Here is a 19,882-nt window from a genome sequence, read left to right as displayed (position 1 = left end):
GATGAGACGGGCTGGCGGGCTGAGTTCCAGGGGGCCCGTCCCTCCGGGTTCTTGCGAATCGGTGGCCTTTTAACACGCAGCCTGCTTCTCCCGGAAGGCCGCGTGCGTGCGGGCGGGCAGGGACCCCACCGCACCGTGACCTGCGAGCGGCGGACCACCCCCAGAGCCAGCCTCCTCGCCTCTCCAGCAGGAACGAGGCCCACAGCGCCCCCTGAAGGCGCGCGAGCTAGTGAGCTGCGCACATAGTAGGTTCTTTGATGGAGCGAGTCGTGTCCCCCCAAGTGCCTCTGTTGAAGCCCTCGCTCCCCGGCGCCTGGGAATGTGGCCGCGTTTGGAGACGGGGTCTTTGAAGAGGTGGCTAAGTTAAGGCGAGGCCCTCACCCCATCCGTGTCCTCCGCCCAAGAGGCCAGTGGGACCCAGAGGCCCGCCCGCGCCCGCGCAGAGGGGCACCCGGTGCCGAGGCCGTGGGCGCGTCTGCAGCCCAGGAGGGACCCAGGAGGGGCCCGGAGAAACGAAGCCTCTGGCACCTTGATCGTGGGCTTCCAGCCTCCAGATCAGCGAGGAGGTAAGTCTGTGTAAGTCGCCCAGCCTGCGGCATCTCTTACGGCAGCCCAGTACTGACTAGCATCTGCCTTGAATTCGCCCCGCCCTGGCGGCACCTGTGGGAGGTCTGAGTGCCTGGAGGGCGAGACCCAGGCCCTGACTCCTTTCCTGGGTCCCCAGAGGCGCAGTTCAAGGTCTGCACTTAGTGCCTGGGCCCTCACTGCCCGCTTCCCACCTGCAGACAGGCGGGCGGGGAGGGGCTGCCAGCCACCTAGGTGCCGTCAGAGTTCAGGAGATAGGATCAGCTTGGTGACTCACCTGAGCGCTTTCCAAAAATAATGACACAGCCCTGGCCGGTGTGGTTAGAGTGTCTGCGTGGGCCGAAGGGTCAAGGGTTCGATTCCCGGTCAAGGGCAAGTCCCCGGGTCGCAGGTTTCATCCTCAGCCAGCTCCGGTGTGTGCAGGAGGCAACCAGTGGTGTTTCTCTCTCTCTCACCTCCTCGTCCCCCCTTCCACTCTCTCTGAAAAATCAATGGAAAAAACATCCTCCAGTGAGGATTAACAAAAGTAACAACAACGACACAGGAGGGTAGAGTCCAAAATGCCAGAGTGCATCCCAGGCAGTAAGAGGAAACAGTTCATAAACCTTGTGTTCGGTTTTACATATTTGTAAAATAATGACACAGCATTCTAAGTGCTATGAATTATGTTTGTGTGTCTGTTTGCTGCACTGTGGTGATCCCTCCCCCCCCCTCCCTCCCTCCCTCCCTCCCTCCCTCCCTCCCTCCCTCCCTTCCTTCCTTCCTTCCTTCCTTCCTTCCTTCTTTCCTTCCTTCCTTCCTCCTCACCCAAGAACATTTTCATTGATTTTTAGAGAAAGGGGAAGGTGTGTGTGTGTGTGTGTGTGTGTGTGTGTGTGAGAGAGAGAGAGAGAGAGAGAGAGAGAGAGAGAGAGAGAGAGAGAGAGACATCAGTCGGTTGCCTCCCCCACACACCCTGAGGGGGGCTGGTCATTGAACTCAGAATCTAGGTATGTGCCCTGACCCGGAATTGAACCCACAACCTTTTGGTGGCTGGGACAACACTCCTACCGACTGAGCCACACTGGCCAGGGCAATGCGTTTCTTACTATGAACTATAATCCCACACTTTGGAAGAACACTGATCCAGTGTTTTCAGTGGCTCAGGATGTGAGTTTACAGTTGAAAAGCCAGGGGCGGTCCAGGGCAGCTCGCGGAGGTGTGGGGTGGGGCTGGGCACTTAGCCACAGAGCCCTGGCCTTTTCCTCTCTGTGTCCTGGAACAAGTGACACGACCTCCTGGGCCTCAGTTTCCCTGTCTGTAAAAGGGGGCTGACACCACCTGCTCACAGAGAGGGTGCTGTGAGGGTTCCCAGGAGCCCAGGAACCCGAAGACGCCAGCCCTGAAGTCGGCGGCTGTTCCGTCATTTCATTCAGGTCTGTCTGCTCTTCCTCCTCTACCTCCGGGGAAAGGAAAGCACGTGCCCTCACCCCTGGGACCCCTGCTGGGGATGGTCAGGACTCGGGGTACACAGAAAGGTATTCCAGAGCTAAATTCCAAGGTGAGACAGACTGTCCGGCGGATTTCACGCAGATAAAATCAAGTTCTGGTGAACTCCCAGAGCAGCTTCCAAAGGGCAGTCATGTCCCCAGGAGAGGAGCAGCCGCCTACCCTTGCTCCAGGAAGCAGAGGGGTCTGGGCTGCTGCCCCCCTCCCATCTGGCTGGGTGGACAGGACACGGCCTGCAAGCCCGGAGTCATTGCTAGAAGCCATCCTGGGCCCCGGGAGGGCAAGCAGGGACGGCTTCCCTCAGGTGGTTCCTGAACCTGTGTCCTTGGCCACCCCCTCCCTCAGCCCGGCCCCTGTTCTCTGGGCCTCTTCTGCCTCTAAACCCTGCAGGGGACTTGGACGTGAGTGGAATATCTGGAATTCCTAGAGGATTTATAACCCAGCAACTGGAACAGGTGTGGGTAGCTGACCCACACCCGCACCCCTCTGCCTCCAGTCTCTGCCTCTGCCTCCAGCTCTGCCCTTCATCTTTCCTCTTGGGCCCCAGCGTCACGTCACATGTAAGTCACCATCCTGACCTCCGTCCCCTTGTCCAGAGCAGAGAGCATGAGATGCAGCGTCAGGAGCCCTTTTTCTAGACCCAGCTCTGCCTGTGACTGTGTGTGGCCCCAGGCAGTCCACCTCACCTCCTGGGCCTCAGTTTCCTCATCTGTGAAATGGGTGCCTTCCCCGTCCTCCACATGGGACATCCAGTTAATTTATCGTTTATCCACTGGACGTGTTTTGAGTGCTGGCTCTCCACCCTGCTCTCCTGGGTGCTGTCTTAGGAGAGCAAAACTGGCCCTCCCTCCTCACCCCGCCACCCCGCCAGCTCTACCAGCTCCCAGGCCAGCACTGTGCTCTGTGCATCCCCGCTGCTCAGCACCCAGCAAATACCTGTCGTCTCATAGCCTTCAACACAGTGCAGGTGGCATTTGGGGGCCAAAAGGGAAGCTGGTTTCTGCCTGAAGCTGGCCCCTTTACTTAGGGTAATATAGAGGGGAAAGTAAGCGAGGCTCGCCACTGGGTCAGAGCGTGTGCTGGGGCTGCCAGCCTGCACAGGGCGGCTTGGCCATAACACAGTACAAATGCAGCCGGGCCTCAGGGGCCGAGCGTCCACGCATGAACCAGGAGGCCACGGTTTGAGTCCCGGTCAGGGTACATGTCTGGTTTTTAGGCTACATCCCCAGTGGGGGGCGTGCAGGAGGTAGCCAACCAATGATTCTCTCTCATCTTTGATGTTTCTATCTCTCCCTCCCTCTCCCTCCTCTCTCTGAAATCAATAATAATAATAAAAAAAAAATACTAAGAACTAGAAATGCATTCTCTTTTGGACCCCACAACTCCACTTCTAGGAGTTTACTGACACACGGATGCTCACGCAGGTACAATGATGTCTGTACAATGTTGGTCACTGTAGCATTTTTTTCAACAGGTTGGAAACAACTTAAACGCTCATCTCTGGAGTCTAGTTTGATACATTATGCTACGCCTCCCTTGAGGGGAATCCTCTGAGGTGCAAAAATCCACCGAGGAGGCGCTTCTTGAATATACATAGGAAGACCTCTAAGACATAGTGTTGAATTAAAAAGGAAGGTGAGGAAAAGTGTGGTAGTTCATTATTCTTTGTTTAAAAAATGGCGGGGGGGGGGGGGGGTGGTGGTGGTAAGCTGGGGAAGGAACATATCTATAATAATAAAAGTGTAATATGCTAATTAGATCAGACAGCCGAACGACCTTCCGGACGTCCTTCCGGATGACCTTCTGGAGGAAGCCGGGGCTGTGAGGGCCCAGGCAAGCCACAGCGGCTGCGAGGGCCGCACTCCTTGCACGAATTTCATGCATCGGGCCTCTAATATAAATATACATGTATTTGTTTAGCTCTGCATAGAAGGGCCTTCGGGGAGGGTTCACAGGAAGTGGGTAGTGGTGAGCCGTGGGAGAAAAATGAGCAAGTGGGGAACGAGGTGGGAAGAAATCTTTCCATCGAATATCCGAATCTTTTAAAATATTATGCCATGTAAATGTGTTACCTGTTAAAAATTAAAACAAAAAATAAACTAATTATAAAGACTATGAGGCAACATTGGAAAATGATTATAAGACAGGTGGGAAAAATTTAAAAACTACATTCAGTAGGATTATAACTATGTAATAAATGCATGTAAAGTTTCTATTTGTGGGAGGAACATTTTAGGTAATTTTTATTTCCCTCTTTTCTTGTATTTTCCCAGAAATTTCAATAATACATATTGTTATTATTAGAAAAAAATAGCAACACCAGGAAATACATATGTACTAAGATAATTGTATATTCAGTATAATCTCATGTATTAAAACAAAGCATTGAAAAAGAATGGGAGAAAATAGGCAGAATGTTCACAGTGGTTGTCTCTAGATGTGAGAGATGAGGTGATTTTTAAAATATTAAATATTTTGTATTATTTTCATGAGAGAAAGAAGGAAGGAAGGAAGGAACAGAGGGACGGAGGGAGGAAGAGAGGAAGGGAGGGGAAATGGAGGGAGGGAGGAAGGAGGGAGGGAGGAAGAAAAGGAGGGAGAGAGGAAGGGAGGAATTCTAGTGGAAGGGAATTCTTCAAAATAGCGGTTGTGTCAGGCGGCAGATTAGGGGTCATCTTTGCTGACTGGGTCAGTTTCCCGACGTCGCGCGCTGCGGTTTTGTTGTTGTTTAGCAGGAATAAAACCCTGGCTGTGCAGAGCTGGGTCTGCCCCGCCAAGACCCGCCGGTGCTGCTAAAGAGCTGGGGCTCCTAACTGCCTGTTATTCATCCCGAGGAACAAAGCAGGGGGGCGCTCTGGATGCTGGGACATGTGGCTGGGGAGGGAGCAAAACTCAGACCCTTAGCCCCTCGAAATGTCTCCGTGGGCAAACATGGATGGAGCCCCAAGAGCCGGCTCGGTGCTGGGAGAATAAAGGCAGCAAGACCCAGGCCCTGCGCGCCCTGGGCTCCAGCCTCCTACGGAATTCCTAGGCAAGGATTCTTGGCGAGCCCTCAGTGCGGTCCGAGCAGAGGCCTGTAGCCGTGGCCAACTTCAACGGACACAACTAGGCCTATCCGAGGGCCGAACCGCGGTCCTCACCTGCCTTGCCTCGGTGAGCACATGTCCAAGCAGACTCTTCTTGGTGGCAGGACACCACTAGCGATTACAAACCAAACTGCCCTTCCGGCCGCCGGCGTGGCTCAGTGCTTGAGCGTCGACCTGTGAACCAGGAGGTCAGGGTTCGGTTCCCAGTCAGGGCACATGCCCGGGTTTCGAGCTTCATCCCCAATGTGGGGCGTGCAGGGGGCAGCCGATCAATCATTCTCTCTCATCACTGATGTTTTTAATCTCTCTCTCCCTCACCCATCCTCTCTGAAATCAATAAAAAAATATATTTTAAAACAAACAAACAAAGCAAACTGTCCAACAAAGATTCACTTCAAGAGACCTGGGTTTCGATTCTGAATCTGCCACTAGCCAGCTGTGGGACTTGGGTGTGTAATTCCCCCTTAGGAGCCTCAGTCTCTCATCTGTAAAATGGGAAGAACTGTAATGATAATGAACAGTACCTGCCCTGACTACCTCCCAGAGTTTTTGAAGGGGTCAGATAATATGTTTATAAAAGTACTTTTTTAAAAAATTAATCCTCACCTGAGGATATTTTCCCATTGATTTTTAGAGTGGAAGGGAGGGAGGGGGAGAGGAGGAGGAGGAGAGAGAGAGATTGGCTGCCTCCTGCATGCACTCAGACAGATCTGGGCCGAATTGAACCTGCAACCCAGGTACGTGCCCTTGAACGGGAATGGAGCCCTCTACCCTTTGGTGTTCGGGCGGATGCTCTAACCAATTAGCACACTGGCCAGGGCTGGTCAAGTACTTTATTTATTTATTTATATTTTTATTGATTTCAGAGAGGAAGGAGAGGGGCGCCTCGGATGCCAGGCCAGGGGAGCCGTGACCTGGGACTTCAGCTCACCTGTGGGCTCACCCCTTAAGCCAGTGGTTCTCAACCTTCCTAATGCCGCGACCCTTTAATACAGTTTCTCATGTTGTGGTGACCCCCAATTTCATTGTTACAAATTGAACATAATGAAAGCATAGTGATGAATCACAAAAACAATATGTAATTATATATGTGTTTTCTGATGGTCTTAGGTGGTCCCTGTGAAAGGGTCGTTCGAGCCCCCAAAGGGGTCGAGACCCACAGGCTGAGAACCGCTGCTTTAAGCCGTGGCTGTGCCATTCCTTGGGGAGGATTTAACCCCCAGCCTCCTGCCCAGACCGCTCCCAGCCAGAGGGGAAGGGCGAGTTCTGGTCCTCGCCCCAAGGGCAAGGGCAGCTTCCGGGACATAAAGGGGCCCACACCCTGTGCTCCTGTGGGCCCTCAGACCTGCCAGGCTGCGGGGCTGGAGGCCTCTTGGAGACGAGGACGGGAGGGCCTCTATCAGAAGGATGTGGGCCCCCAAGGGTGTGACATTTTGATGACGATGATGTGACATAATAAGAGCAACAACTCACTCACTCACTCAGATGTGCAATGAAGATATCGTTCCTTTTTTTCTTTTCCTGTTACTGATTTAATCTGCCGCTGAGCCCCACCTCAGGGAGTGGGAGCTGAGGAAGGGAGGGACAACTAGCCAGTTGGCATCTTTGTTCTGGCTTCACCTGCATCTAAGAGAGAATATTCAGTTACCTCCCTTCCCTCCCCGTCTCCCCAGGCCACCGTGGGGGGCAGTTCTCACACACGGAGCCCACTGCTTCCTCTGCCCCCGCCTTCGGGTCCCCACGTGCCCAGGCTCCCAAACTTGCCTGACAAGAAGCAGTAACTGGGGCCCCGAGAGACTCATCCAGTAGACTTGGGGCAGGCCTGTCAGAGAAGGGCCACATTCTGAGTCTCTGTGGCCTGGCTTATGCTAACCTTCATGGTCAAGTCCTCCAGGCTGAAAAGATTTACAAAATCATGTCCTTCTCCCCAAAGCCAGACTTTCAAGATTATTGAGCACCCCCCCACCCAAAACATATCAAAAATGGGAAGCTTGTTCATTGAAGGAGCAAGGACTTGGCTGTACATGCGGGAATTTCTCCTCTTCGATGCTCCATAAACCCGCTGATTCTGGCCCCGGGAGCCTCCCAGGCCATCATGATTCATGCTCCCCAAAGTAGATTTTAAATCCCCACGCACTAACAATAATATCTCACATTCATCAAAAACTTACCATGGGCAAGGCATTGTGCTACGTGCATTCACGGATTATCTTTCCCAATCTTCACAACCTTGCACTCTAATCCATCCCCAGTTCACACCCCAGGAACCTGAGCGGACCGGACTCCAGCGATGTCTGGGTGACTCCCAGGGTTCTTTTAACCGCTGAGATGCCCCTTCCCTATGTGAGTTGGAGGCCTCTTAGGAATCATTGGGTCCAACCTTCCTATTTTACGGCTGTGGAGGCCAGGCTTGGAGAGGGACCAGGACCTGCCTGAGGACACAGAGCGAGTCAGCAACAAGGTGGGCCTGAACCCCAGGCCTGGACTCCCCCCCCTGTCCTCCAGTGCTCCTCCCCTCCCCTCCCCTCCCCTCCCCTCCCCTCCCCTCCCCTCCCCTCCCTCCCTCCCCTCCCCTCCCCTCCCTCCCTCGGCGCCGGCACTGGATGCGTTGTGCTGGGCATTCCCGGCATTCCCGCTGTGCAGAGCTGCCAGGCTGCCTGAGCTGCCCAGGACCGCCAGTCTTCAGGGGGGAGGTCTGCCTGGGGTTCACACTGTCAGTGAACTCGTAAAACGAGGGGGCCCGCCCAGGAGCATTGCTTCAGTGTTGCTGCACCACATGTTTCTGTTCATCGATTTCTAACGTGCACGTTTCGTGGTTATGACTCCAAACCATTTGCGGTCTAATTCTCTGTTTTGCAGATTTTTAGGGATTGAAAAAGGGTGAGGCGGGACGGACCATCTGGCGGCTCTGGACCCATGCAGGCTTGCTTCACCTTTGCAAGGTGCAAAGCCCTGAGGCAGGGAACTCCTTTGAGGGTGTGAGTAATTGGGGTGAGAAGCCTTACCACCTCTGGTCACAGGATCTTTGCCCCAACACATCTCACCACTGGGAAAGCGGTGCTCCGGGTCCCAAGGGGAGGAAAAGAGAGAGTTCACATTCAGCGAGTGACTGCGATGAGCCAGATCCTGTGTTAAACACCTAACAGTTATTTCATTTAATTCCCACACACGAGGCTGGTACTGTTATCCCCATTTCACAGATGAAGAAATTAAGGCCCAGAGAGGGTAATTTGCCTGAGGTCTCACAGCTTTTAAATTAGCTGACCTGGAGCCCTGCCAGTGTGGTTCAGTGGTTGAGCGTCGACCTATGAACCAGGAGGTCACAGTTCGATTCCTGGTCAGGGCACATGCCCATGTTGCAGACTCGATCCCCAGTGGAGCGTGTGCAGGAGGCAGCCAATCAATGGTTCTCTCTCATCATAGATATTTCTCTCTCTCTCCCTCTCCCTTCCTCTCTGTAATCAATAACAAATATATTTTTAAAACAATAGCTGACCTGGAGTTTGAACTTGGAGTCTATTGAACTCCAGAGACCGTATGTAGGACACCACGGCGCCTTCAAGGTGAAGTGCCACCTACGCACTGTACCAAGGCGTGCAGGTCCCACGTCTGCTGACAGACAGGCTCCTCTTCATCCTCCCGCGCCCGGTGGTCCCTGCGCTGGCCGTTCCTGGTCATGTGCTGCCTCCTCCGCAGCTCACGCTGAGCCCATCTCAGCTTCCGTTTGCTGGCCAGGAGTTAACAGCCTCAATGAGGAGCTGCTCTGGAGAGGTCAATCACTGCATGGCCCACCCACACCCCTTCTGGGGGACCCCTCACCCAAAGCTTGCCCTGCAGGGTCCCAGCGAATTGCTCCAAGATGGACACCTGGCCAAGGCCTCAGATGTAATTAGCTCGGCTACGTGTGCCTCGAGGGACCTTGCTGAGCAGAGGAGCTGCTCCCATCAGATGCCTCTCCAAAAACTGGAAACCGGGCGCTGAGTCAGTAGTGGCTCTTGAATCATAAACGCTGATGTGGAAGGGGGACTGGGAAGTGGGGGAGGTGGTGACCCACTGCTGAACGGGGGCATGAGCCCGCCTGTGCTGAGAGCAGTCCATGTGCAGGCAGTGGCAGCCCAGCTCCCACAGCACACGTGGCGGCTGCCGTCTCCACAGTTCCTGCTCTTGGCTTCCCAGGGGCCCTGGTAGCCTTTCCTTAAACTCCCTCTCCTGAGATAAACGGGACATTTCTTCTCTTCCTGGAAACCAAAGAAGCTTTAGAGCAAGAGGAAACTCAAAATAATTGATAAGGTTTGGACTTCCTGTCAATTGGCAAAGGAGATGTCTGGGTTAAGAGCTCCCAAAGGGCTCCAACCGAGCACAGCAGCTTTTAAGTAGTGAGTAAAAAGGGCTCACATAGCCCTAGCCGGTTTGGCTCAGTGGATAGAGTGTCAGCCTACGGACTGGAGGGTCCCAGGTTCGATTCCGGTCAAGGGCACACCTGGGTTGCAGGCTTGATCCCATTGTGGGGCATGCAGGAGGCAGCCAATCAATGATTCTCTCTCATCATTGACGTTTCTATCTCTCCCTTCCTTTCTAAAATCAATAAAAACATATTTTTTTAAAAAAGGCTCACATGTTTCCCAGTTACCTATTGCCGTGCATGGTACCACCCCCACTTGGAGGATTAAAACAACCATCACTTCTTTTAAGTCCATGGATTGGGCAGGGCTCCGCAGGGGTGGCTTGAAGGCTGGGACTGGCTCACCTGAAGGCTCACTCACTCACCTGGCTGGAGGCTGGTGCTGGCTGTTGAATGGAGCCTCAGCTGGGGCTGCCAGACACCTACATGTGGCCTCTCCTTGTAAAACACATGCCCCTTCCTTGTGGCATGGTGTGGCAATGGAGATACAATTCCATTGTATTCTAGCCTCCATTGCTGTTGAAGAGAAGTCTGCTGTTACTCTATTTTTGTTCCTTTTTAAGTTATGTCTTATTTCCCTGGTTGCATTTAAGATTTTTTTTTCTGTCTTTGGTGTATTCTGTTTGCTCTTTTATTTACTAGTATATACTAGTATATCTACCCACAGAATTAAAAATATTCTGCTCCGGTTCAATATGATTCTTCAACCTGATAATACATGTTATACAATAAGGTATCTGTCTGGTCTTTGTCCTAGGGTCCTAGAAAGGAACTTCTAAAACCTTCCGGGTTGCCCTAGCTCCGTGGTCGGCAAACCGCGGCTCATGAGCCACATGCGGCTCTTTGGCCCCTTCAGTGTGGCTCTTCCACAAAATACCACGTGCGGGCGTGCACGTACAGTGCAATTGAAACTTTGTGGCCCATGCCCAGAAGTCGGTATTTTGTGGAAGAGCCACACTGAAGGGGCCAAGAGCCACATGTAGCTCGAGAGCCGTGGTTTGCCGACCACTGCCCTAGCTGGTTTGGCTCAGCAGATAGAGCATCGGCCTGCGGACTGAAGGGTCCCGGGTTCAATTCCAGTCAAGGGAACATGCCCGAGTTGCAAGCTCAATTCCCAGTAGGGAATGTGCAAAAGGCAGCTGATCAATGATTCTCTCTCATCATTGATCTCTTTCTCTCTCTCTCTCTCCCCCCTCCTTTCCTCTCTGAAATTAATAAAAGAAAACAACACACACACAAAACAAAAGCCTTCCGGATTTTCCTGAGTGATAGGAGTGTCTTTGTTAATCACCGTGGGGCCCTTAGACCACATCTGAGCTTATGTTAATGATGACTCAGGATGGGGGCTGGTCACACCAGAAAGACCAACCATGTGATTAGAGGGCTGGGGACTCGAGCCTTGATGTCAGCCCAACTTCCCCTGGGGAGGCGAAAGGGGCTAGAGATTGAGCATAATCAAGAATCATGCATATATAATGAAACCCCAATAAAAATTCTGGACACCTAGAGCTTAGTGAATGCATTGATGTGCTGGGAAGGTGATGTATCCTGATTCCACAGGGAGGGCTCATGGGAAGTCCATGTTTGGGACCCTCCCAGGCCTACTCTATGTGTCTCTTCATTTAGCTGGTTCTGGTTAGTATCCTTTATAACAAAACTGTAATCATTAAGTATAGCACTTTGCTGAGTTCTGTCAATCATCCTAGCAAATTATGGTACCTGAGGTCCTGACATTTGTAGCCAACTGGTCAGCAGTAAGGATGGCCTGGGGACCCCTGAACTTGCAGCTGCATCTGAGTAGGGCAGTCTCACTGGGGACTGTGCTCTAGCCTGTGGAGGCTGTGCTCACTCTGGTGATTGCTGCCAGAACGGCACTGCAGTATTACACACATCTTTCTTCACTCTGGGAAGATTTCAGTGTCAGACACATGTGCTCATCAAATACTACACGGATTTACTGAGAGCCCGGTAATGACTCCCATTGCCTGTCCTTTTCAAAGGAGCAAACTGTGGCTCTCAGCTTGGCATCAAAAACATGCCGCCCGGCCAGGGTGGCTCCGTTGGTTGAGCGTCGTCCTGTGCACGGAAAGGTCGCCGGTGCAATTCTCAGTCAGGACGTGTACCTGGGTTGCGGGTTCCATCCCTGGTTAGGGCACGTATGGAAGGCAACCAACCAATGTTTTCCACTCACATCAATGTTTCTCTCTCCCTCTCTCCCTTCCTTCCTCTGTCTAAGCATGTCTTTGGGTGAGGATTAAAATAAAACAACAAAAAATAAACACATGCCAATAGGAGAAATCATGTCATACCTTTGAGGTCAAAATAAGACAGTATAAAATAGAGGCAGTGTGGTAGATGGCTTTAATGTTCCTTTAGGGGACATTTTTGGTGCTCTGCCCAGATCTTCTCAGATCCCTTTTTAGGTTCTGTTCCAATTTCTGTGACTTTTGTGTCTAAGAGCCAGGCATTTGTGACTCTTCCGGAAGGACTGCTACAGGGCTGCCAGACACCTACATGTGGCCTCTCCATGGAAAACACATGCCCCTTCCTTGTGGCGATGGAGATATAATTCCATTGTATTCTAGCCTCCATTCTCGCTGCTTCACCCAGGTTCCGAGAGCCACGAGTGCCTCGTTACTTACTAGTGTGTACCCCCGGAGATGTCCTCGACCAGTGACTGACAGCTGTGGAAACAGGAAAGCCTAGCTCCGCTGCCTGGAGTTGGGATAGAGTCTGAGGTATAATTTACACCCCAGGACTCCCTGCAGGATGAGGCTTAGCCCGGGACTTGGCCTGAAATTACACCCTTAGCCTTGTCTCCCTTCCTGTCCTGCTCCCCATTCCTTTTCTGGATTCTCACAGGAATACTTCTTCATAAATCACTCACCACATCCTTGACTCAGGGTCTACTTCTAGGGAACCTGAAGGAGTTTCCGATCATTCGCTACTGAACAGGTTGCCACATGACTCGCCGTGAGTGCCTGGCGGGGAGGGGAATGTATTTCTCAGCCCCCATGGAGTCAAGCAGAAGTGTATGTGGACGTGCTCAGACGGATGGACTGTGATGGGAAGTGATGTGTGCTACACATCACAACTGCTCTTTTCTCGGAGAACGGCCAAGATAGGGGCTGCTCCTTTAGCCTGGATCCCAGAACACGACGCGCAAAGCAAAACCACAGCGGACACACCGTCAGTAAGTCATGTGAGCAAGAGTACACCTTTATTATTGTAAGACACTGGGGCTTGGGGTTGCTGCTGCAGCATAACCTAACCGGTATGTTACAGGCAGGGTAGCATGCTAGTTAGAGCATGGGTCCTGGAGTTAGACGGCCTGGGGTCAAAGCCAAGTGCTCCCACCTGCTCTCTGTATAACCTTGGTCAAGTTTATTTAGCCGAGCCTCCGTTTCTCCATCCAAAAAGAAAAAGGGAATATTAATGAGAGCCACCTCATAAGGTTATTGTGGAGATCAAATGAGTTAACACATATAAAGTGTCTCATTAATGCCTGGCATATAGTAAATGCTTAATAATTATTAAGTAAAGTGAACTATAATTATGAGTGATAGCTCATCCCCAAGTTTACAACGTTTTCTCCCACAACCACTGAGCGTGCTGGTTGTCTCCCCAGCACCCAGCCTCAGCTTCTACTTGGGGGTCCATGTGAATCAGGTTCTGGGGAGACAGGAAGAGACAGACAGCCAGGAGTGTGCTGGTGAACCGGCCCGGCAGGGGCGGGAGGGCAGCCCGTTTCCACGGTGTAAACACCGCCAGAGGTTCAACGACGGGCTCGCAAAATCCTTGAGTAGCTGCAAGCCCAGGTGCGCAGCTCCTCGCCCTCCTCCGGCCACAACACAGGGGAAGCCGCTCGCACCGGCGAGAACCCCGCGCTTCTGCAGCTGGAATCGGCATCAACTTCCCAACATGGATTAAATCGAGCGTTTCAATGGGAAGCCAATCCGAGGCAGGACCATGTAGATTTAAAAAAGAGACGCGAATCCTTCACCTCGCAATGGGTATTAAATGTCATTTTGGACAATGAGCTTCTTCATTATTCAACTGCATACTCCCTGGAAAGGTGCATTTTATACAAACAGGCTGTAACTTCTTTATTCTCCCGACCGTGTTTTCACCGCACTTTCCATCCGGGGGAGGAATTCGGAAAGAGATGTGGGCGAGCACCTCTGCACAGGTTTGGGGGGGCGCAGGGCGGGCCATCCCGCGAGCTGAGTTTTCCTGTGGTTTTCTCGCCGCACGGTCACCGGCAGCAAGTGGGGGCGTCCGGGACGCGCGAGGGCGGGCCCTCCACCCCCGGACGCGCCCCGCGGAGGCGGGCGGTGCGGAGACGGGAAGCGCGCGCCGGGCTGGCGCTCGGTCCGCAGGCGCCGTGGCGAAGGCCGTTTCAGCGCCGGGCGGCCCTCACGGAGCCCAGCCCCGCGGGCGAGGAGCGACGCCGCGGCCCCTCTCCCACCGCCGCCGCCGCCGCCACCGCCCGCGCCGCCGCTTCCCAGCGGCCCCTGCGGCGGGCGTGGCCCCGCTTCCCAGAATGCCCCGCGGCTCGGTCCGGGGCGGCGGCCGCGGCGGCCAGGGGTCCAGCCCGGACATGTCCTGGCGACCGGGACCGGCCCCACGGTGGATGGTGCCCGCCCTCCGGCCACCCCCTCCCCACCCGAGCGTCGTGCACGTGTGGGCACCGCACACCCGGCGCAGGTACCTCAGCTCAGGCGACAGCACAGCGGGCTTTCGGCCCGGATGACAGCCATCTCGCCGCCGAGCAGAGCCCAAGCTCCCGCACACGGAGCATGCGCAAGGCACGGCACATCTCGGCGCCTCGCGGAACACACACACGCGCGCGCGCGCACACACACACACCCGCACACACGCACGCACGGCCTTCGCGCTGCTCGCCGAGGACATGAGCACATCCCACACACACCAAACAGCGCATACAGTGCACCGCTTACACATGCACCGCAAACGCCATGGATTTTGCCAAGAGACCACGGGTCACCCACACGCGGGGTTGGACGTCACACACGGATTAGACGTCACACGTGGAGTTGGACATCACACGCGGAGTTGGACGTCACACACAGAGTTAGACGTCACACAAGCACCACAACACACTGTCCACTCCTGACATGATTGGCGTCTGCACATTCCACCCCACACCAGACACAGGATCTACACGGACCTCCCCGCCGAAGCAAACACGTTCACTGCGCACACACGTCATGCACACATTCCCACATCCAGGAGGACACACCACACCAGCCCTACGCACGTGGACGCAGCCGACAAACACATGCAAACGTCACATCTTCACACACTCAGCGACATACACCCAACACTCAAAGCTGTGTCCCTGCGTGTCCACACACCACTGCTCGCAGGCACGAAGCACACAATACGCACCCTGCACACAGACACTGCAGCAGACAAAACCACCCCCCCCCCCCCCCCCCCGACCCACCAGCCGTCTCCCGCTGACAGTCCTGGTCCTGGGAAGCCCCTCAGTCCCAGGCAACCAGGACAGTAGGCACCCCACGCATTATTCAGATGAACCTGGCCCGGACCCCTAATTCATTCCAGTAACGCGGTCTGAGCAGGCCTGGGGGCAGGAAGAGGGGGCCAGAACCTGGGAGCCCAGGAGCACCACTCCCCTCCCCCACTCCCACCTCGTGTGTAGGGGCAAACGCAGGCAGGGAGGAAATGTCTTTAACATGAAGCTGCTGGCAGCACCTTCCAAAAAAAGAGAAGAGGCAGCTGGCCTACCCACACCTGACATGGGGACTCACCCTTGCAAAGCGCTTTTACTGAACGACCTCATCTGATCCGTAGGAAACCTGCCAGGTCGGTGCGAGGTGCTGGTCTGACACCGATGCCAGGGCAGCACCGGCACCTGCCTGCCGCCACTCAGCACAGGTCGCAGGCAGAGGAGTCTGGGGGAAACCCGCTCTCCGTCCTCCCCACCCAGGCTCCCCCCTCCTGCCGGCTGTCTGCACAGACCCCTCCAGCCCCACCCTGGCTGAGACGCCTTGGCTAGAATCAAGAAGCCACCTGTCTTGAGCCACCACCTTCAAAAGCCTTTCATTCCACCCTAATGGGGCACGGCGCCCGGGCTGCCCCACCCTCGGGTGGATTAGGCCTCCACCTCCCTGTTAGGGTGTAAAGTACATCAAAAGAGTTCCCTCTACCAAAACAGCTCTCGCAGGTCCTGTCTGGTGGCTGGAAATCACACCCGGAGAGACAGACCCTTTCTGGTAAAGGCTCTGTGCCTCAGAGGCCCCTGCTCACAATTCACCTGTATCCCCGGGAGGGACTCCCACACTGAAGCCTCCGGTGCCCTCGCTGGCATCGTCTCCTCTGTTTCTCTGCCCATTGCAACAAGCATTGCCTAATGCCCCTCCTGAAGGAATTGCATGGTTGCAAGTCCCGTGAGAATGGGGGACAGGAGGGGGGGTGTGACTGAGCGAGGGTGTGAGAAGGGGGCAGGGTGATTCCGACAGGGGAAGACAGGATGGTGGAAGGATGGGGACACGCCATTGGCAAGACTGGAGGAGACCCTTATCTCTAAGGAGGAAGGCCGAGGGAATGCCATGAACTTTCCAGAGATGCCAGGGAGCAGAGGGTCCAGTTATAGGGTGGGCATATGTGGGGGGTGGAGAGGACAGTGGGAGGGGGCTGTTTGTGGGGGACACTCTGGTGCATGGCTGGCAGCACCCTGGGCAGGACACGAGCAATCACAGGTTATTCCTCTGTGAAAGTTGCCGAAGAAAATGTAAGAACCTGGGAAAATGTTTGCGATGTGACGATAAGTGAGAAAAAGGTTACGAAACAGGACATAGAGTGGGATCCCTATGTTGTAACACTGGCTGGAAAGACACCAGCCGCCCGCTGTTACCCCTGCCGCCGTGAGGGTGACTTGCATTTCTTCTTGGAGTCTGTCTGTATATTCCAGATTTTCTGTAATGAACTTGGAGTATGATTTTTGTACATATCAGAAAGCATTATTTTAGCAGAAAATTAATTGACTGTTTAGATTGACTATTTAAATTTTAGAAGAAAATTTATTGGATGCTTCTTAAATTCTACAGTTTGGGCACCACACAAGGTGCAGAGAAATGGAAGCCGTGGCCACTGCTCTCAGATTGCCCTGGAACCCAGTCCTGGCCCCGGGTACAGTTCTGGGCACAGGAATGTGGCCTCTGCCTGGGTCAAGTCCCTGACAGGCAGCTTCCTGGCTGTGTGACCTGGGCAAGTGCCTTGACGTTTCTGTGTTTTGGTTGCCTCATCTGTAAAATGGGAAGAAGAAGAATAGGATTTGTAAGGATTCGTCGAGCTCATACACATGAACATTTAGAAGGGCACCTGGCACTGGATAATCACGACCACAGTGTTAGCTGTTGCTTATTAGTGGTTAAGAGCTTTGCCTCTGGAGTCACCCTGTCTCGGTTCAAATCCACGTTCTGCTCAGTCTGGCTTAGGCAAGGATTTCATCTCTGTCTCTACCTCAGTCTCTTAATCTTTAAGATGGGGATGAGGCCCTGGCTGGGTAGCTCAGCTGGTTAGAGTGTCGTCCTAATATGCCAGGGGTAGGGCACATACAAGAGGCAGGCAATGAATGCATAAATGAGTAGAACAACAAATTGATGCCCCCCCTCCCTGTCTCTCAAATCAATCAATAAAAATAAATAAATAAATAAAATGGGGATGAAAGTAATGGTGCTTCATTCATAGAGTTGTTATAAAAATTAACTGAGATAAAGTATGTTACTTAGAAGAATGCCTGGCACATAAAAGTGCTCAATAAGTGAGAGCTGCTATAACACTAGTTATTATTAACTAGAGGCCCAGTGCACGAACTTGTGCATGGGTGGGGTCTGGCCAGCCTGGCCCCAATCTGGGCGGATCTGGCCGAGCCTGTTGGGAGGAGGAGTTGGCGGGAGGTTGGCTGGCAGGCCTGCCCCAATTGAGGCCAGATCAGGGCTGGGACAGCTGGGGGGAGGGGCGAGGGCGATTGGCAGTCAGCAGCTGGGGGAGGGGCCATGGGAGGTTGGCCCGCCAGCCCTGCCTCTGATCAGAGTGGGGGGACCAATCTGGGTCGGAGCTGACTTGGGGGAGAGGCTGTGGCTGATTGGGGTGGTGGGGGCGGATTGGGGGCAGGGCCAGCTTGGGGGAAGGGCCACAGGTGGTTGGCCACCCAGCCCTGCCCTTCATAGGAGTGGTGGGGGCAGATCTGGGGTGGGGCCGGGTGCGGGGAGGGGCTGTGGGAGTTTGGCTGTCAGGTCCCCCTCCCCCCATTGGCCTGGTTTGCTGGCCACAGTGGGCGTTGTAGCGACTGGTTGCTCTGGTCCTTAGCGGCATTCTGGTCCCTGGCTTTTTATATATATAGAAGATCATTACTATTAGTATTGTAATATACTATACCGGTTAATACATAATATATATGTATGTATATATACTGTGTGTATATATACTGTTTCTCTGGAGAACCCTAATACAGTAGGTCTGAATGTAAATTGTTTCTTTAAAAATATATTTTATTGATTTTTTACAGAGAGGGAGAGGGATAGAGAGTTAGAAACATCGATGAGAGAGAAACATCGATCAGCTGCCTCCTGCACACCCCCTACTGGGGATGTGCCCGAAACCAAGGTACATGCCCTTGACTGGAATCGAACCTGGGACCCTTCAGTCCGCAGGCCGACGCTCTATCCACTGAGCCAAACCAGCTAAGTCTTGGTGTATTTTTAGAAGCCAAACCGGTTAGGGCTGTAAATTGTTTTCTTGCTTGGAAAATATTTTTAGTGTGAATGACTTTTCACAATGTTAAGTGGCTGGACAGGCGTAGGCGACCCAGGAGACCTCAGCAGGTCTTCTTGTCTCTCCCCATAACTTCTGAGCAGGCTGGGACGGCAACATTCAGTCACTTGCTTTAGCAATGCGCACCCATCCCTCCTCCGTGACCACCCCCTCCATGGGGTTAGCTGCGTTTGTAATGGTGGAAGATACAGACAGCCTAGATGCGCATGCACACGACGGGGGCCTGTGCAGCAGCGGGAGGCACTGGGGCTTTCTCCAGGCTGGTGTGGAATGGCTTCGGCAGAATGCGAGTGGAAAAGCACGGTGCCTGATGCCGTGTTCCCCTTTGGGCGGGTGGAAAGAATAGGTGCATCTTTGCTCACAGGTCCACGACCCCTCGCCCACCATTCCCAAGGCCGAAATCTCCGAAAGCCATAAGGTTTCTCTTTGGCGTGTGGCAAATTTACTTGATAGCAAAACTGGAGCTGAAAGGTTGTGCAGCCATTTGCAGTTTTTATGTATCCCCATTAGTGTGAACACCTCGAACCCCAGACCGAGGGTGACCAGTCGTCCTGTTCGCCTGGGGCTGAGGAGGTCCTTGGATGAGGGACTAACAGTGCTCAACCCCTGACAATGGGTCACCCTACACAGAGCCACCTGGGGTGTTACATGCATCTTACTACAGCCTGAAAGCTGACAGGTCTGGATCCTGAAAGCCCTCTGCCCCCGAGGGCTACGGATGAAGGAGTGTGGACTGTCTGCAAGGAGCCAGCAGCCAGCCAGTCTCTGGGAAGGAAGTGGGGGTTGGAGGGTGGGGGGGTGGGGAGGTGGGGGGTTCATTTTGCATCTTTTGACCGTGATCCATGTGAATGCATTATCTCTTCAAAAAATAAATACAGGAAATAAAGGAAAAGCAGAACTCTGCACTTTTGACTGAACTACAAGTGGAATTTTAAAGATTTTTGGAAAAAGAAGGCACTGTGCTGCTGTTATTGATGCTGTCAAAACAATATTTGTCTTTGGGATTCTGCTGACTCTGGCGCATCCTGTCCTGGGGCCGCTCCACCTTCTGAGCCCTGACTTGGTTGGCAGAGACTCGCTTTTGTTTTCTCAGCTCCGAGTGCGAGCAGGTCCCCCCAGAGCAGCAGGTGGACAGGCCCTGCTCCTGCTGCAGCCGCTGCCCCACGGCCCCGGTGACTTTTTCCTGGTTGGTATTTTGAAAAGTCAAGAACAGTCGCGCAAGACAAGTAGAGACAGGCTGGGTCAGCTGGCTGCCCGGGCGATATAATTAGCTGGTTCTCTCCAGCGTGAGTGGGAGGCTTGCTCCTCTGACACCCAGCACGGCCAGAGGCTGATGCAACCAAAGGCAAGCCCGGGCAAGGCCGCTGAGCTGGGCGGCCAAGCTGTGGCCGGAGATGCTGATGCAGGGCTTGTGGGGAGGGGGGGAGGGGCTGCTCAGGGCTTCAGGAGGAGGGGCAAAGCTGGCCTCCTGCTCACTGGGCCTGAGCTCCCTCCTCAC

At 53.7% G+C, this 19,882-nt stretch overlaps 3 long non-coding RNA genes across 5 annotated transcripts; 1 reads left to right on the top strand and 2 right to left on the bottom strand.

Annotated features, from left to right (window-relative positions):
• The first annotated feature begins 445 nt into the window (after nucleotides 1-445).
• Nucleotides 446-4,572, top strand: LOC118660511. 2 transcript variants are annotated; one of them, XR_004968966.1, is made up of 4 exons: nucleotides 446-566; nucleotides 1,892-2,633; nucleotides 3,548-3,708; nucleotides 3,832-4,572. It is a non-coding gene; the product is annotated as an uncharacterized LOC118660511 (long non-coding RNA). The 2 variants fall into 2 exon arrangements; XR_004968965.1 differs by lacking the exon at nucleotides 446-566 and having other exon boundaries at nucleotides 1,449-2,633.
• Nucleotides 565-6,781, bottom strand: LOC118660512. The gene is made up of 3 exons (XR_004968967.1): nucleotides 6,505-6,781; nucleotides 5,214-5,333; nucleotides 565-1,065 (listed from the first exon to the last, which is right to left on the bottom strand). It is a non-coding gene; the product is annotated as an uncharacterized LOC118660512 (long non-coding RNA).
• Nucleotides 6,782-7,778: 997 nt separating this feature from the next.
• Nucleotides 7,779-15,631, bottom strand: LOC118660464. Of its 2 annotated transcripts, none has more exons than XR_004968924.1 (3): nucleotides 15,357-15,631; nucleotides 9,927-10,077; nucleotides 7,779-8,886 (listed from the first exon to the last, which is right to left on the bottom strand). It is a non-coding gene; the product is annotated as an uncharacterized LOC118660464 (long non-coding RNA). The 2 variants fall into 2 exon arrangements; XR_004968925.1 differs by lacking the exon at nucleotides 15,357-15,631 and adding an exon at nucleotides 14,273-14,982.
• Between the last annotated feature and the right edge of the window lie 4,251 nt (nucleotides 15,632-19,882).

The sequence above is a fragment of the Myotis myotis genome, unplaced genomic scaffold (assembly GCF_014108235.1).
Source record: "Myotis myotis isolate mMyoMyo1 unplaced genomic scaffold, mMyoMyo1.p scaffold_m19_p_7, whole genome shotgun sequence".
Taxonomy (NCBI): Eukaryota; Metazoa; Chordata; class Mammalia; order Chiroptera; family Vespertilionidae; genus Myotis; species Myotis myotis.
Note: the sequence above shows the minus strand (reverse complement) of the source record. Positions and strands in the feature narration are given on the sequence as shown.